General features: G+C 45.7%; 1 long non-coding RNA gene across 3 annotated transcripts in view; it reads right to left on the bottom strand.

The window, feature by feature from the left end:
- The window catches only part of LOC141567238 (uncharacterized), an 81,093-nt gene extending 63,228 nt beyond the window's left edge, over positions 1 to 17,865 (bottom strand). For all 3 annotated transcript variants that reach the window (XR_012489734.2, XR_016019663.1, XR_016019664.1), the window contains exons 1-2: positions 17,552 to 17,865; positions 6,698 to 6,913 (exon numbers count right to left, since the gene is read on the bottom strand). This is a non-coding gene — a long non-coding RNA (uncharacterized LOC141567238). The remainder of the gene's footprint in view (positions 1 to 6,697; positions 6,914 to 17,551) is intronic.
- Positions 17,866 to 18,813: the final 948 nt, after the last annotated feature.

Raw genomic sequence — 18,813 nt, 5'->3', positions numbered from 1 at the left:
AGAAGCCTCTTCTTCTTTCACGCTGCCTTTAACCTCCCCTGTCACCCAAAACAGACTGGAAGCCACTGTGGGGCTGGACCCCAAAGACATGGCCCTGCCATGTGTTCAAGCTTCTCTACAGAGCAAGTACTCCTCTGATAAACACCAGATCACACGGTGTTAGGGCTAAATGGGACGTCAAAAAGCATCGTGTTTCCGGAGGTCCAAATGTGCTCCCAGGAACCCAAGGGGCCCTGAGGCATGGCCAGCACAGCATCCAGGCAAGGCCGGCCACCAGGCCACAGGGGTCTTTCCATCCGCAGTCAGCACAGCACAACGTTGCTGTACTGAGCTTTTGAATAAGACGCCATTTAAACAAAGAGATCCCTGGACCCAAAGGTTTAAAAGCCACTGAGGAATTTGGAGTCCCTCATCAGGCCCAGTGAGAGGGTGTCAGAAAGTCGAGTTGCTTCAGGACTGAGGTCTGTGCTGTGCTGAGCGAAGCCCTGAGGTCTAGCTCCATCCTCGGCTTGGGAGCATTAGTGAGAAAGCCGAATAGCCATGGAAACCTGCTCCTGGAAGGCTGAGCATGCTGCAAGATGCTAGCTTAGGGGGTTCAGAGGAGTCCAGGGGTTCTGAGGGCCCCCTGCAGAACATGTCTGTGCTTCAGGTCAAAAGGCTTAGGTTCGGGCAACAGCTCGCACACAGCATGAATGCCGTCAAGGGCCTACACATTACACACCAAGGCCCATCCATAATCCATGTCTGGTCAGCAAAGCGTAGATTTCTGCCTGTTTCTGAGTGATTCTGGTCCCCTTGGCCTTTCTGAGTTTCATTTTCCTCAGCTGCAAATGGGGCTCATCATACCTTCCCCACGGGATTTGCACTCACTGTGGGATCTTACAAGCATTATGTGATCACCTCGTGCCTCCATTTCCTTGTTAATAAAAGGGGGTTAGTAATTCCATCTACTTCACCTTCTCCAAGGAGTGAAATGACTTAATGTATAGCAAGCACCTAGAAGAGTGTCTTGCACATTCTGAACGTCCACAAGTATTAGCTGCTGCCATTGTCGTTACTGATCATGTTACATCCTCGCGGCTGCTTGTTTGTGTGTGTGCTGTTCTCTGGCAGGTGACGCCCTCATCTGCTCTGTTGCTTGATGTCCTCCATGGTATCTGGAATGCTCTTCAGCTCACAGTGGAGGCTCCACGACTCCAACCCCTGTTTCATCAATGTGTTTTCTCTGAGCCCTGCCTATGTGTCAGTAGGTACTAAAGATACTCAGGAGGATCTGGCAGAAAACTATTACTATTTTGAACTGGCTGATTGAAAAATAATAACTGTGGCCACACAGCTGGGATGGTTTGGGCCAAATTTAGAAGCCCTTCGATTGTCACAGTGAGTTCAAATGACCACCCTGACTGTCTCCCAGGAGGCTGTCTTCTTCTGCTTCTCCCATGGCATGCAGGAAGCTCTGTTAAAGGAGCCTGTAAGCCAGCTGGCCATCCCGGCCTGCCCTGGGCTCACAGCCTGTCCCACCTCCAGCAGGCACAGAGGTGCAGGGTCTCCAAGGCAGCACCCCAATCCTGGTCTCGGAACCTTGCCCATCTGTGCTGGCATTGTTCCTTCCAGCCCTTTGTCTCCTGGCTTTCATCCCCCCACAGTTTCACACAGCTTCCAGAAGGGGCCCTTCCAAGAACGGGTTGCCATCATGTTGGGCGCGCGTGCACACACCACACACACACACACACACACACACACCACACACACATACACACCACCCGCCACTGTCAGGCTCATTTTCACAGAAACTCTCCCCATCCCCCACTTCCCGGGCTGCAGTCCCGCCTGGCAGGACTCCACCTGCCCCCAGCCATGCCCTGGCAGCCTCTGACAACCCCTGCTCCCCGCCATGGTGCCCGCCCCTGCACACAGGCCCTTTAGAAATCCTGTCAAAGGGGCTTTACAGCCGAGGACTTGTGGAAAATTTGCCACATCTGGAGTTTATCTCATTCTCCTGTCTGCCTCTGGGGCAGGTAGACCAGCACCCTCTCCACAACAGGCCAGTTTGCTTTGCCATCATCGTTCTCCCCAGAGCCATCTTCCTGACTGGGGCTGACTAACACCATCCCAGATGAGACTGGGAGGCTGCTGGCCCTGCACCAACCTCGGCCAAGTGGAGCAAACTGGTGCACAGGAAGGCTAAAGGGACAGTCCCCTGACTCCCGGGAGGGGGACAAGGGATCCCAAGGACATCAGCAGTGCTTTCATGGCTGAGACTCAAAATCCATTCCAGACGTTTGGTGCTGGATTGTCCGTCTTGGCACCGTCAAATCTGAGTCCCTTGTCCCTGTTGCCTGAGTGTGACAGCGCTGGGAGCCGGGGCTCAGGAGTAAGCATGACTGCCACCATGCTCACCACCTTTCACCACGCATTGCTCATTCAGTCCTCACCACAGCCCTGCCAGGAAGGCTCTGGTAGCCTGGCCTCTTTAAAGAGGAGCAAAATGAGGCACAGGGAGCCTAAGGCACTTGCCCAAGATCCCTCAGAAATATGGATCAGTGATTCAAGCCCAGGCAGTCTGGTTCCCACACTCTGAGCCACAGCTTTGTGTGCCTGGGAAAGCTTAAACCCAAGTCCTAGCTCTGCCACTCACTTGCTGTGTGACCTTAGGCAAGTCACTCCATCTCTCTGAGTTGCTGAGTAAGATGGAGAAAATAATACCTACTTTGAGATAGCAACAGTGCAGGTCCAGGCTTACCCATCATGAGGGCTCGATAAATGTACCCATTCGTTCTTACCTGATCTTTGTGAAATCTGAGAAAAGCCCACTCTCATTCTGACATGATTTCATGTGGTTGCCTCCCTTGTTTGCATTATTCCATTAATAACCTGAACTGGTTTCCCAGCTAACCCATCCAGCCTCATGATGGAAACCAGTCAGAGTTCTTGAGAAAAGAGAGTAGGATTTTCTCAGGGTCACAGGTAGATTTGCCTATAAGATGCACCTCCCACCTCAACTGTGCACTTTATGTGCAGACACTTTTAAGGCAGCACGTGACCATCCATTTAAAGTCTCCATGCCTTTGCACACACTGTTCCCTCTTCTTGCATCCTTCAAAACTCAATGTCGACAGCATCTCCTTCAGGAAGTCTTCCTGACTGCATCCACGTCCACACATTCCAGGCCTTAGGTCTCCTGCTCTGGGTTTCCTCAGCCATCTTGTCCCAGCACTTATGACCCCACTTTCTCCTAGCACTTACCGCTCCACCTTAGCAGCTGCTTCTTCCTGTCCTACCATTCAGTGGTCCCCACCTTTCAGAGTGCAACAAAAACCCCTAGGGAGTTTGTAAACAGACATACACTGTGGCTCCCTCCTTGGAGCTTTCAGGTAGGTAGGTCTAGCATGGGAGCCATGGAATCTGGATTTGAAATTCTGCAGGAGCAGGGAACCCTCAGAGCCAGTCCTGCAGCCTGGTCTCCATGGTAACTCCAGCATCTAACAGAGGACCTGCACCCATTCGGTACCCAACAATTGCTCACTAGATTCATGAGTTTCTGCCTCTCTGTTCCTCCTATCCCCCAATTTTTACCAACCCCTATGCACAATTTTTAGAATACAGTTGGTGAAGAAGTTGGGAGATAGAAGGAAAGGAGAAAGTACTTCTGGAAAGGAAATGGGGAATCTCAGCAATTATCTGGCTAATTCAGGCCCCTGAGGGCCTTTCTGAATCTAATTATTAACAAATATCATCTTAATACCCTTGCTTTGGTGGTTCTTGATGGTTCTCAAAAAGGTTCCTCCGATGAAGGAAGTAGGGCAAACTCCATTTCACAGATTGGAAAATTTCACAGATTGGAGAATTTCAAAGAATTTAGAGAAAGTAGAGGTTCAAGTGATTATTCCAGTGATATCCCATTCATTTTCAGGTCAGGAAATGAGGTCCATGGGGAGTGAAGGGAACTCCTGATGCGCAGAATTAGAACTCATGTCTCCAGAAGTCCCTCGGCTGCCGTAGGGAGGTGTGTCACTCAACAGCCGAGGGGAAAGGAGGCCAGTGGGGAGGGGATTCAGCTGCCAGTTCGACAGTGCAGCTCCACCTCCAAACAGACCCCGTCTCGCCCGGCTGTCACATCATCTCTTCCTTCCTGGATCCTAATGGTTTCAGACATGCTGAGGAAAAGTTCTCAGAGGTCCCTGAGGCTCTTTGATCCACTGAGCCAGTAGTGTGAAGTTCCACCCACAGCAGCTCTTCTGTTGTTTCAGTTCTTCTCCCCAGTTGATCTTCACTCAATGCCACATGTGACACACCAGGGGACCTGTCCCCTGGCTTCCATAACACCCTCTCTACCTGAGGCTACATACTCTTCCCCACCCCCATCACAGCTTCCCTGCCCCTGGCTCTCCCTTGCTTTCCCCCGGGCCTCTTCTCCTTTACCCCCCCCCCCACATCCTCCATGAGTCTATGCTTGCTCCTGCCCACACACAGACCCCAAATCTGCACCTTTGGCCCACACTCTCCCCACCCCTCAGACTCTACCCAGGACCACTATGGCCATGCCCAACTAAAAGTCTCACTGCCCATCCGCAAACTCAGTATGTTTGTAACAAATCTCACTATCAACCTTCAGAAGAGACAAGTCTATCCTTCTTCCTGTGTTCTCAGCTTCAGTCACCCAAACCCCAAACCTGGAAGGAGGCTGAGCTTCTGCTGTCACAACCCCCTCCACTGGTCCCATCATTCTAGTTTATAAGCATCTCTTGACTTCCTCAGCCAGGCCACCAGACAAAGCCTCACCTGCCAGCTTCACCCGTCCACCCGCCCTGGGTCTGGCCCTGACACTCTGCTCTGCCCAGATCCAGGCTCCCCTCCAGCGGGTGCTTCTGGAGGGCAGGGAAAGGGTGAGGTCTTCTTGTATTGCCTGCCATGGTGCTAGACTAAGAAATAAGGTTTAGTGGTGCTTTCCAAGCAATTTTTTTTTTACGACAAATCATAGTAAAAAAAAAAAAATTACATTGCAATCCAGTATACCCACATGTATATATTTGAAAAAAAAAGTTCACAGGATTATACTTATCCTTACCACATAAGACAGACAGACTCATATTTCCTATCCTATTCTATTCACGTTTATTGTACTGTTTTTGAAAGTTGGTTACAACCCACTGAATTGATTTCATGACCCACTAATGGTTAATGAGTCAGTTTCCAAATCTCCGGTCTATTGGAGTAGAATTTAATTATGGAATTTGCATTTTGAGACTGGTGGACAGTGCATTGTACCCAGACCTGGTCTCCGGAGGGAGGGTCCAGGAGACCAAGGCTCTTCTGCATGTGCAGCCCTGTGTATCAGGAGTTTGGATGTGAATTGAACAGATGCAGGGAGTTTCCTTTGCAATCACCAAATGTGTGCAGACACCTGAGAGTTGCCAGGGTGTGGTGTGGTCGGGTCCAGGTATATGTCAATACACATAAGAGGGTCTGTAAGCGGATGTGACCAGAAATGTCCGAGTGCATGCACACATGCGGGTTGATGGATAAGCACTCCATCTAAGAGAATCACGAAAGAATCACGAAGGATCATCACAACTTCCCACTGCATTTCTCAGGGTTCCCTGTAGCCCTGACCTGACTTGCCCCGCCCTTTCTGGACAATCCACCCTTGTTGGCAGCAACAGAACTGGGGAGAACCCTTGAGAGAAGCAACAGGGGCTAGTCCTTGGAACCTAAGCAAGCTCAGGACCGCCTTGGGAGAAGGTATGCACCCTGAGGATTGGGGAGTCCACAAACACCTAGGTCATTGCCTGGGGCAGCCACATCAGGGAGAAGATGAAGAGAGAAGTGTTCTTTGCCCAGCAGCCCCCAGCCCCAAGTCCCAGCCTTCCTCTTCCCTACATCTCAGTCACTGTCCCCTGCCCCCAGCATCTCCCAGACTCTCCCCACATCTCCCCTTTCCCTCGTGGTCAGAAAACATCCCAACTGTGGCATCTCTTCTTCTGAATCACGTCTCCAAGCCTCGCGTGGAGGTCTACTTCTATCAGATCACTTCCTATTTCTTCCAACAAGACACAACACATGAAACATTCCCAGATATGCTGGACCACACCAGGGGCTGCGGTTCCCACTTGCCACTTCACCTAAAATATTCTAAAACGTATAAATGCTTAAACCCTCAATCAGATCAAGGCGCCCCAGCCCTGCTCAAAGCCCTCCAGTGGCTCCCCACACTGGCAATTCAGTCCTAACAACCTGTGCCCTGGCCCACAGGCCCTGCCCGCTGCCTCCCTGCACCCATCCCAATGTCCTGCCCCACTACCCCTCACAGGTCCCACAGGCTGGCCCTTGGCTACAAACTTCTTCCCCCAGAACTTTGCGTGTCTGATTCCTTCTCGTCTTGCAGAACTTGGCTCAAACATTAATTATCCTCTGCACAGTGTTGGCACTAAAGGATGGGCTTTGGGGAAAGCACACATTAGCTTCATCCCCCCAGAAAGTCTTAAATAGCTCACTCCCAAAGACACCTCCAAATAAACTTCCAACTTAAGAAAAAAACAATTTGAGTTAAACCTTCTGGCCCCACTTTCCAACCAAATGCCCCTCCAGACACTTTCATATAAAATTCAGCTGCCACCACTGACTTTCCAATTTCAATAGCATCTGTGATCCTCCCATAGCGGTTATCACTATGGAAAAAGCTTATCTTTGTGTTCACCTGTTTATGGGTTATCTCCAGACTAGGCTGTGGGCTCCATGATGGCAGGGGTCCTGCATATCTCATTCAAGTCCGTGTTCTGGAACATAGTCGCTGCTCCATACACATCTGTTGACTACATGGGTTGACCACCATCTAGCCAGGCCCATAGCCAAGGCCTCCTTATATAGAGATGGCTGCCTTCGTCATCATCCTCCCCAAATTGCTCAAGATGTTCTGAAAAGAGAAGGAAGGAGAGGGCAGTAAGGGGACGAATGTTTATTGAATGCCAGACACTTTGCAAACATGATCTCATTTAATCCTCATAGTAGTTTCAAGAAATAAAAATCAACAACTCTAACGGTACCACCCAACCCTCCACATCTTCACTGACTCCCACCAGCCCCCTCTACCCCAGAGACACACTGTCAGTCCGCTGATCGCCTGCCCTCTCCCATACCCAGGCAGCCCAAACCCCTCAGCATTCTGCGCCCAGAGTCCCCAGGCCCTGCCCACCTCATGTGTCCTTCAGTGACAACATTAGCTACAATGGAGCCCCCAAAAATAAGCAACTAGAAATGCAGCCGTGGTAGGAAGCTTCTGTCCATCAGAGCACCCCCAGCTCAGTGGGATGCAGGCAACCATTTACGACTCTGTGATCACAAAGGCCACACAGAAAGATGTTCTGACATCAAAGTCTGAAAAAATAAAAAGACCTAAGGTTGTAACTACCGATGTTTACAACTGTGTCAACATGATGTGAACAAATGGACAGAAGCTGGAAGGGGTTGTAGAAAAGCAAAAAACGATGGTTTAATGGTAGAGTAGTAGAACTATATATACTATAAGTGATTTTTTAAATTAAATTTTATCACTGCTTAAATGCTGGTTTAAAAAAGCAAATATTAGGAGAGAGAGAGAAAAAGGAAAGAAGGAAGGATGGGAGAAAGGAAGGAAGGGAGGGAGGGAGGGAGGGAGGGAGGGGGGGGGAGGGAGGGAGGGAGGGAGGGAGGGAGGGAGGGAGGGAGGGAGGGAAGGAAGGAAGGAAAGGAAAGAGGGAAGGAAGGAAGAAGGGAAGGAAGGAAGGAGGGAGGGAGGGAGGGAGGGAGGGAGGGAGGGAGGGAGGAGGGAGGGAGGAGGGAGGGAGGGAGGGAGGGAGGGAGGGAGGGGGGAGGGAGGGAGGGAGGAGGGAGGGAGGGAGGGGGGAGGGAGGGAGGGAGGGAGGGAGGGAGGGAAGGAAGGAAAGGAAAGAGGGAAGGAAGGAAGGAGGGAAGGAAGGAAGGAGGGAGGGAGGGAAGGAAGGAGTGAAGGAAGGAAGGAAGGAGGAATGGAAGAGAGGGAGGGAGGGAAGGAGGAAGGGAGAAAGGGAGGGAGGAAGAAAAGCAGATCCTTTGCAAGTTTTTCCTGGAATCTGGCCATTATCTACAGAGTAGGAGTTCTGGAGCAGCCCCTGCTACCAGTGGGCAGAGAGATTTCTGGTAGCTAGAGGCCTGGGAAAGAGAAAGTTGTCCAATACCTGTCACTTGTTCCCAAAGCAGTGACCATGATGGCGTCACTTCCAGCCTAACCCTAAGAGCTCAGCCTTTGCCATCACCCCAGAACCCGTCCACAAATCACATCTCTATCCTTTGCACACATCACCCCCAGCTCAGTCCACCACAGTCTACCCACCTATCTCGTTCCCCGTCTCCTTTCTCTTTAAAGAGACAACTAAAAACTTTCCACTTCCTGGAAGTATTTCTGGATTACCTTTCACTCTATGAATCTTCCAAAGCTTGCTGAAGTTTGCTTCCTGAAGGACAGTTCATCATATAGAAGCAAATCTTTAGTATTTGGAAAGAGGATGGGCTTTAAATTCCAGCTCTGCCACTTTCTAGCTGTGTAATCTTTGGCAAGCTATTTAACCTCTCTGAGTATCAGTGTCCAAAATTATCAAATAGAAATACTGATACATCCTAAAGGGCTATTATAAGGAGTCAATGAGTTAATATATATGTAAACAGCCCAGAAAAGCATTAGGCAAACAGGAAGCAGTCAATAAATGATAGTTCTTATTATGATGGATGGCATAAAATTCTATGAAAGCGATCGTGCAATTGTATCCTGAATTGCATCACCTCTACATGAACTAGAGGTGAAACTCACTGAAGAAGGAAACTGTCCCTTCAAAGTCTTATGTCTCTTCCTAATCACAGCCCTAGTCCCTTCAGAGCATGCAACCCACAGTCAGCCAACAGGCAAGCAGCCGGACTCCTAGGCTTTTCAGGTGTAGATAGTCCCAGGACTCTGCCTGCCAGAGCTGGGCTGCTGGTCCATCTGGCAGCCGGTACCCTCAGGACTGAGAAGGAGCTAAGAAGGAGAGGGGTGGGCTCTAGGTGGAATGGGAACTGGAGATTCTGCTTCCTGAATTGAAGTTCAATGCCCAGGAGTTACCCAGAACCACCACGCCAACCTTGCCTGCCTGCACTAGGAGCCCACCACCAGAAGAAACTAAGACCATAGAATTTGCTGGAAGGCCTGGGAAACCAGCACCACTGGGGTTCCCAACCATCTCCTCATGAAAGATCACATGGTTCTGCTATGGTCCACATGTTGAAAGATTTTGCCAACCAGATAAGCTACGATAATATTAATAATAATAATGACCACCATTTACTAAAGGGCCAACAATAACATGCCAGGGAAATTATAAGTGTTATTAACTTTTAAATATTTATTAAATAATTATAAATTTATTTTCCCATTTTTATTAATGAAAGACCCATGGAACTGCCAGTCGTCTTCCTGTCAGCAGGAAACAGCATCTGTGAGCACAAGGGGCTGCTCCGCCTCCATCCAAAGCAAGAAAATGTCAGTTGTGGTTGGCCAGGGCTGCCTGAGCAGGCGGAGGGAGCATAGATGTACTTCCAGCAATCCTCTGAAAACAGTGAGATTTACTACCGACACCTCCTTCCCCCAGACACCCCTCAAGGACCTTGAGTAGGGGACTGCTGAGCTAATCTAATCCCCTCATCTTGCGAGTGATAGGCTCACACCCAGAGATGACAAGAGTCCTACCCAAGGCCACACAGCTGGTGACAGGAGCAGCCTCCTGACCCCAGGGTAGTGTCCTATGCTGAAAAGAGCAGCCTGTGTTCCTAGAGGTCATGGTCAGAACGGCCAGAGAAGTGGCCCCACACTACTCCTCTGAGGGGAGTCCCTGCAGCCTCCCCTCAGCCGGCTCATTCCATGCACCCTGCCCAACTCTGCTCGCCCCACCCCCCTCAGCTCCCTGTGACTCCGGGCTCCTCCCCCCAGGTGCACTGGGCATGAAGGAATTCTCCCTCCATTTTCATAAAGAGAACCCACCTCCAGCAGGGCCTGGGCAAGCTCTGGCGAGGTGAGAGTGCCCACAAATGTAATTCCAAATCAAACAGTTCTAACAAGAAATTTAGATACAAGGAAATCCAAGAGAACTCTGGTCTTAGTCATGATGACTGTGTTAATGCTGTCTTTCAAATGTCAAATATCAAATTATCTCCCCAAAAATTGCTTTGGGAGCCCTTGCTTTACTGATGTCACATGCTCAGACCTCTCAGGGTTTACTCTACTCTCTCCCAATCAGCCCTCTTCAAGGTCCTTGTTTCTGGAAAAAGGGTAGGTCATCCTAGGGCTCTTTAAAATATATGCATATAATATACACATTATACATATTTATTACAATTAATACCATATATATGGTGCCAAAAAAATGTATACACATTTTAAGAAAGTAAAAACTGTATTAATTGTAATACTCAATATATACCGATAACACAAGATGAATACACGTCACATTTGACTTCTGCAATTACAAGAGGTGCTCAAAGCGGTTATCATCAGCGTCAAGACACTTCTGGTTATGGCGAACTACTGCTTGAGCAACGTTGACCAAAGTGCCCATTTGTATACATTTTTTTGGCACCCCCGGTATCTATACCCTGTTTCCCCAAAAATAAGACCTAGCCGGACAATCAGCTCTAATGCGTCTTTTGGAACAAAAATTAATAAAAGACTGGGTATTTATATTATATTATATTATATTATATTATATTATATTATATTATATTATATTATATAAGACCCGGTCTTATATTACAGTAAAATAAGACCAGGTCTTATATTAATTTTTGCTCCAAAAGATGCATTAGAGCTGATTGCCCGGCTAGGTCTTATTTTCGGGGAAACACGGTATGCCCGCTGGATCAAACTTCAGGCTGGCTGCGGGGGGGCGGTGGTGGGCTTACAGCAGGTCTGCTGGCTATAATGTTTCAAGACTGGAACTTTTATCAACCCAGAACTTTCACATCCAATGTATTTTGCCCCCTTCCAAAGAGACACGCTGGGAGCTCATATGTTTATTCCAATTACATTGCAATACTTAAATCCCCTAAGAATTCCTCTTCTAAAAGTGCCTCAGAGCCTGTGGCACATTCTTGAAAACCCCTCAGTGCTGCAGAAGTGTCCTCCTTGAGAGAGGATCTGAGTCTGGGAAAGGGTTGGAAGTCATTTCTGAACCAAGTCTGATGGACCAGGTGAGTGATGAGACTGGGAAATGCTATTTGGAGCAAAAGTGAAGTTCAGATATAAAATAAGATTCCTTTTATGTGTTATGACAGGCCTGTGTATGAATACGTGATATGTAAATGAACTCATAAAGGTAATTCTGAAAGAGAGGCTCTTAAAAGATTTTGAGCAGTTGCAGTACTGTTGGAATAAGGGCCTATCTGTTCAAAGCCATTGCTTCAAAGAGGTCAACTGTTATTTGTTACACAAACTCAGGTGTGAGTCATTACTTCCGATCCCCACTTGGTGAAAGAAAGCAGCAAGGTCCCACCAGAGCCTGGAGGGGAATCCACTCTGTGGCCAGGCCTTGGGCTGCACACATGTTGAAGGAGTCCCCTCAGTGAAAAGGTGGGGAGGGGGCTGGGCCTCCCCTCCTCCCAGGCCTGCTGGCTTGTAGGCTCTGTTCTGAATGACACAGCTAATTAAGGTAAGTACTATTGCAGCTCTGGGCTGGAGCTGCCGAAACAGGCTAGCCTTCCTTGTGTCACAGCTTCCAGATGAATCCATATTTCAGGGGTTAACAGCTCATCTGTAAATAAAATAAAATGTCCTCTGGGCTGCAGCCAGGTAGCCCAGTCCTGCCTTTGGCCTGAATGTGATTAGCACGTTGGGGTGGAGGCAGGGAGAGAGTGAGAGGGGACCGCAGAGGAGGGAATCGATTCAAACATGTTAAGACCTCGGAGAAGTGATTTTACTGATTGATTTCCAAGAGGGGTTTCCCCTTGCACACTCAACCCCCAGGCCCCAACGTTTGAAATTTAGCCCATTTTAAGACAATACCTAAAATAGTAAATTAGCTACTTACTCCTCAAGACCTCAAAACAGAATGAGTAAAGGCAGGGGCACCAGACAGTTCTTAGAAGTATAAAAATCTTCCTTAAACTTGGAGGGGACGGGGGAGGACCCAGCCTTCAGGTTTTGCCCAGTTTTTGTCAGAATCTCAAAGGTGACACCGAGAAAGACACATAATTCGTACACAAGATAATTCCTACTGCGTCTATAGAAGCACACAGGCCAGGGGAAAGACAAGGTGAGGAAACCACTAGGGCACCTATTTGAAAACACCCCATGCAAAGCTGGTTCTTTGATTAAACCTAGCTATTAAAAACAAACAAACGAAAAAAAAAAAAAACCCTGCTGTTTAAATACATTAAACTGTTATTTTATTTTCTAAACTGATTTTATGTGTGAACTCCTGCCTCTTCTTCAAGGGAGACAGGAGCCCTGATAAAGCTACACAAACTGCATTGTATTTAACCTCAGAAGGAAGCCTTCTGCCTCTTGAGAATGTGTTCAGTAAGAGGTCAACTTGTAAATTATACCGGCAATGGTAATAATACATGTAAGGCCACAATCTTCACAACTTTTCTGTAAATCTAAAACTCTTCAAAGGTAAAAAAAAAAAATTTGATTAAAAAAAAACAACAAAGTGACATCACTTAGGTATAACACACATCTACATAGCAAGGAACCATCACTCATACAGGGTTATTTTGTTTAATTTTCCAAAATCCCCTACGTATGGGACCAGGTGATATTTTTATGTCTATTTTATCTGTCTATCTATTTAGTCTATTTAATAAGCTCAGAATGATGATGCACATGGGTTACATTAAGGGCTTGAAAAGTTTTCTCACATGCAGCAACACGAGAAATTACTCCCAGTATATCTAACTTGTCTACTTGTCTGCTCCCTTGTTAACGGTCCAGCAACCTTTCCTTTCTTCACCCCAATTCCAGCATGTGGTGAAGGCATTAGCGAGGGTTGTAACACATTATTTCCCGGTTCCAGTTAGGAGAGGTGAAACAGTCGACTGTACTTTTAAAAATGCAGTCATCTTTGGAAAGTATGGTTTTGTTTTGATTTTTTACAAACAGCCCAGCTGTAAGAAGCCTGTCGTTTCTTAGCCTGTTGCAGTACTCTTTAACAATTGTTTTCTTACACATTAGCAAAAACAGAAAACCACACACCCAAATACACACACAACCCAGCTTTAATATTGCTTATATCATCCTTCAAAATACTTTAACAAATTATTCCTACATTGGAAGTTCCAAAGGAAAAGTTTCCCAGAGTAAGGCTTTTTCTAAAATCTAAATCTGCACGGGAGTTTTCTGTTTGCATGAAAAGGTTTCTAAGATGTGCCCAGAAAATGAACTTCCAAGTATAAATGAACTTCCACAGTATTAATGTGTATCTTCTGTTGGGAGAAAATCTGTAACCTCATCAAGGAATAGAATTCAAATAAATTTTCATTGTCCCACTGCACAAAGCTAAGCTTAGGCGAATCCTAATTTGTTATTCATTCTTCTTGTTTAATTCATAATTTGATGCTAAACGTGGTGACACAGCAGTGCCCCACAAATTCGATTGCATCTGTCCTCACATACATTTCTTGCAGCTCCACAGTCTTATGTTTTATACTGAAAATGTTTTTAAGCTTAGAGATGTGCAACATAAATAGAGAGTGAGTCAACATTAATCTCTCTCCAAATTCAGGGTCTCTTTTTGACTTGTTTTTGCTCTTTTTCACTTTTTTTTTCCATTCCGACTAACTGTGCTTCTCAGTTTTCCCCGAACTCTTACTTGAAGTAAAAATTCCTCCTGACAAATGCTTTTGGTTTAAAACTAATATTTGCCCCAACTGGGTAAGTGCCATAGAAGTAAAAAGGCTTTCGCAAAATAATCCACAACCTGATTTTTAATTTACTGCATCATCAGCTACTTTTATGATAATATTTAATCGACTGAAACAAAACCAGACTTGGGGGTTGGGGGGACAACAACAAAGAGAAAGAGAGTTTGTTTTTAGCAGATCCACTACACGGAAGGTGGCTAGTGAAAACCGAAAGCCTCACCTAAGGACATGAGTGTCTCCCTTTTTTTCTTTCTCTGTCTGTCTTCCTTCTTTCTACTTCTTTTTTTCCTCTTTTTCCCCCAGTGGCTGAGCTAATCAAATTAAAGGTTATATTGCACTAAGTACAGTTAACAAGTCTCAATAAGCTGAAGGTTCCAAGAACGAAACTATTCCCCTACAAAAAAATGCATAGAGTGATGATAAGTGTAAATAGTCAACCGTGGCCCAGATGTACGAAACCCTGAAATAAAAAGAAGTGTAGTAACTGTGCCACTTCATGAGGTCAAGTTTGGAAAATGTGGCTCAGATGCCCCAAGTGTCAGGCCGCAATGCTTATAATGTCATTATTTGTAAATCAGAAAAGAAGAAACGAGAGATAATAAAATGCCTCAATATTCAGTGGGCTCCTTCAACTTAGACACTTCAAACTTTTTACTCTACTCCAGAGCTCACTATTTTACAGCCAACTCAGACAGAAGAAGTGGCAAAGCAAACTACCTATTCTGGGGCCTTTTTTTTTTTTTTTTTTGGTCTCTATGTCTGTTAAAACAGATTTCCTGGGAACTAAGTACTCTAGTGAGAAACTGTTAAGGCTCGCACTGTGTAGACAAAAACACTCCTGAAAAACTATGTCCTAAAGATGTAAACCATAATGGAACCTGAGCCAGGTCAATAGACCCCTCCTTAAAGGAACTGCTTCCAATCAAAAGGTAAGCCCCTCCACATGCCTCCACATTTTTAAGAACTGGCCTGGATTAGGCAGCTCCAAACCACTGTAAGGGACCTTTCCTGAGTGGGAAGAGATCGTTGGTAGTTTTGCCTGTGTCTTTGGTAGAAAACGGTCCTTCCCGGGAGCACTGTGCTGGTGGCTCCTTGTTCAGCAAAGTAGAAAATGTCACTCGAGCATGAGCCGTGACAACAGCGTGTACATGCCCGCACATAACCTTTTCTCTGCAGAGCAGCTGCTGCAGCTGCAAACTGCAAGGCTCCAGAGAGGATGAAAGGAGCCAACAAACCAAAATCTACAGTAGCTACACTTATGGCTGCTCCGAGAGAAAGTTCAGGTTATGTTAGGATGTTTCCCCTGGAAAGAAGGGGAAGTTTCCTTTAAGCTCTGTAATTAGCTTGTTTAAAAGCTCTCCCCACCCTAATTCTTACTATCATGAATTTTGCATTATTCTATGCACAATAATGCACATAAAATTAAATAAACAATTTAATTAATTTAATTAAAATTAAATATTAAACATATTGTGTATAAGGAACCTGCGCCTTTGATTTAATTGGGCAGGAGTACCCAAAGCAGTTTGGGTAACAGCAGAAAATAATTAAAAACAACAAGTACGTTAGCCTCTGGGTACGAGAAATAGTTCGGAGCCTCCTCTTGAGAAAGGTTTATTTAATTAAAATTAAACTAATCTTTGGAAAACATTTGATAAGCATTTCATAACACAAATCATAATCCAAAAAATGAGGCTCAGCCTGCCTCTCCACAATACAGGAAAATCATGTTAAATAATTTATCTCTGGCTGTAGCTACTTTCTCCTTTACACACACACACAAACACACCCACAATAATTCAATAGACAACATGGTTGCTCAGTTTGAATTCTGGGTAAGATGTGATTCATCTAGAATCTAGATAAACATTAGCAAAATGCATTAAGCATAATATGTCCACCATGAGAATTGAGGAGACTTAGTGCTTGATCTTGAACTGGGTACGGATTTTCAGAGCCAACAAGCCCCCATCAAAAAAAATCCTCATGAACCTATTTAAAAGGAACCTGTAAGTGTTTTGGCAAGTCAATATCCTGGTCAGCGCTAATATAGCCCCAAAATACAGAAAGAGTGGGGTCTCCCAGTCATCTTCAGATACATTTAATTCACAAGGCATCACGGTTGGGGCTTCATACCAGGAAAGGAAGACTATTTATATTCCCACTTGTTTCCTCTGGTTAATGTGGCTGGATCTGTTATTCAGTTGCAGAGCGTTAGATAAGATTAGACACAGACCACAAAACAAAACAGTAGCCAGGCCCATGCACTCACTTCCCTGGTAGCTGTTCCCAGGGCCTGACCTGCCATAGTCTTTACCAAACTAAAGCCCATTTTGACACCTATGGCCTGAGCAGGAATATCACCAGAATCAGCTTTGCAGTCCAATTCCAAAGTGACTGAATGCATGTATCTCAGCTGAGAAGTACCTACAGGCACAACTCTGAGTCTAAGTTATGTAAATTCCAATTCTCCACCTCTTAAATATTTCACACCCCTAAAGGAAGATCAAAGATAGACCATCCATTGGCTCTTCACTTCTATTTCAGTATATAGAATAACTTAGTCTATCAGAGGAGTTAAAATATTTTATATTCTAGTGATTCATAACAGTTAAAGCAAATATATTCACCTCCAAAGACTCACTGGGTGCTTCTAACAATGCATTTTGTATCGTCTTTACAGCAAAGGAGACTATATATATATATATATATATATATATATATATATATATATATATATTCTGACACCAAATCATATTCCTCAGTAGTCATATGTACCCTAAAAGTCATTGTTGTGGGCTATACATACCCACAGGTGTCACACAAATAGAAAAATCTGAATCAAATCTTAGTCCTGTCTATACCAAGATAATTTTGTAGTGCCTTTGCCCTGTAAAATAAAAAAAAAGCCATAACAGTATACAACATGCTATTTTGTAAGCAGTAACTCATAACAGCAAGTAATAATTATTCCTGCACTATCAAGCATTCCTCAAAAAGTCAGATAAGCTTTTACCCTTTTCTCTGTTTGGTTCAACTTTTCTTTGATCAGAAAAACAAAGTACCTTTGGAGACTTCCAGTTGGGCCGAGAGACACTCCAATCCAAAGGGTGGCCTCCCTACTGCCAGATTTAAATTAAAAAAAAAAAAAAAATCTGGATATTTGGCACAGCTAAGAAGGATGCAAGCAAAAGATCCTAAAGCTATCTCCAGTTCAATTAACTCTTTCACATAATTATTGTAAAAGGGTGTTTAACCCTCTAGAAAACACCCAGCGAAGAGCCTGGTGCGGCCCTGGCTTCCTCCGGCCAGGACCACAGCTGCAGAAGGGTTTCTCCTCTGCCATCCAGGGCTTGTCAGTGGTGCCCTTCATTTGCATGTCAATCCTTTTACATGATTAATATGTATTTATTGACCAGGAGGCCTTCCCAACCTAGGACAAAGGGAGACAGGCAGTCCCCTTTTATAAGGCAGCCATAACTTTCTGGCAGGACTGACAATTGTGCACAGAAATAATTCTCTTCCAGATAGAAAGTTCCCGCCATTCAGACCCAGGAAGTGAAGGAAAGAAAACAGTCTAAACTGAACACCAAAAGCTCAAGTGCACCCCTTCACTCCTTTCCCCATACAGCCATTCGTCTCCATTTCTTACCACCTCAACTGGGGAGTGAGGGCAGGCACTTCGAAGACCAAAACAAAATGACCCACAGCCTGGGAGTCTGGCCGTCTCCTCCTGCTCATGAAGGGCTCTGAGCTGTGGCCTGACACAAGGAGAGGCTTAGCCAGAACCCTGGGTTACCTGAGGGAAGACAGCTGCCTCTCCCCAACCTAAATCTAGAAACAGAAAAAAGCTGCACCCAACACATCCCGTGATTTGATGCCTTATAAATCTTTTATCCACTCAAATAAACGTCATATTTCCCAGACTGACATGTGCACTTTTATTTATTAAACAGCACACTCCATTTTTTAAAAAAAGATCAGCCTTATGTCTACCATTCAAGATTCCCAGAAATTCTGTCCCCTTCCATCCCTTCACTCCTCCCACATAGGAAAATAAATAAATAACAGCCTGTATGGTCAAAAATGGCCACAAACTTCCATTTTCACTCTGGCATCTGCCTCCCTCGGAATATCAGAGACGAGATTTTAGAGAAGTTTAGAAAAAAATGTGCGAGGGATTATGGTGACTTGTTTGTTCTGATGCCAAGGAAACTGAGTCAGATCATCCAAGAGGGTTTTTTTTCTTCTTTTGTCTTTATCCTGGGTAGTTCTGGGACTTACTCAGTTGGCTTTCCACTACTATGCATATAAAATTCTTGGCCCCACAAAGAGGCTGACAGCTCACTGTCTAGAGTTTCCAAGGAAAAGTACATGGAGCCATCTTTTCTATAAGGTCCTCAACGGTAGAAATTAAAGGAAGGAAGGAAGGAAGGAAGGAAGGAAGGAAGGAAGGAAGGAAGGAGGGAGGGAGGGAGGGAGGGAGGGAGGGAGGGAGGGAGGGAGGGAGGGAGAGAGAGAGAGAGAGAGAGAGAGAGAGAGAGAGAGAGAAAGAGAGAGAGAGAGAAAGAAAGAAAGAAAGAAAGAAAGAAAGAAAGAAAGAAAGAAAGAAAGAAAGAAAGAGAAAAAAAAGGGGGGACTTTGCCTTACGTTGAAGTAGTTCAAGTGCAGCCTCTATAGGTAAGTATCAGAACCTCTTGAAAGAAACACACACACTCATCAAGGGCCAGGGCTCAAGTTCCTAAACTGAACACCAATAAGGAATGACTCATCTTTCAGCTCAAAGCCCAGCTCTGAATTCCTCCCCCGGGATTCAGCATCCTTGGGTTTTATGAAAGGTATTCATTAAGGGCAAACTTACTGGATTTAAAAGGGATTCTGGGGTATGAGTCCTCCCAGCCTGTCCTTTACCTA

The sequence above is a fragment of the Rhinolophus sinicus genome, chromosome 17 (assembly GCF_057876585.1).
Source record: "Rhinolophus sinicus isolate RSI-liver-muscle chromosome 17, RSI-T2T, whole genome shotgun sequence".
NCBI classification, from domain to species: domain Eukaryota; kingdom Metazoa; phylum Chordata; class Mammalia; order Chiroptera; family Rhinolophidae; genus Rhinolophus; species Rhinolophus sinicus.
This window is presented reverse-complemented; position numbering and strand designations above follow the sequence as displayed.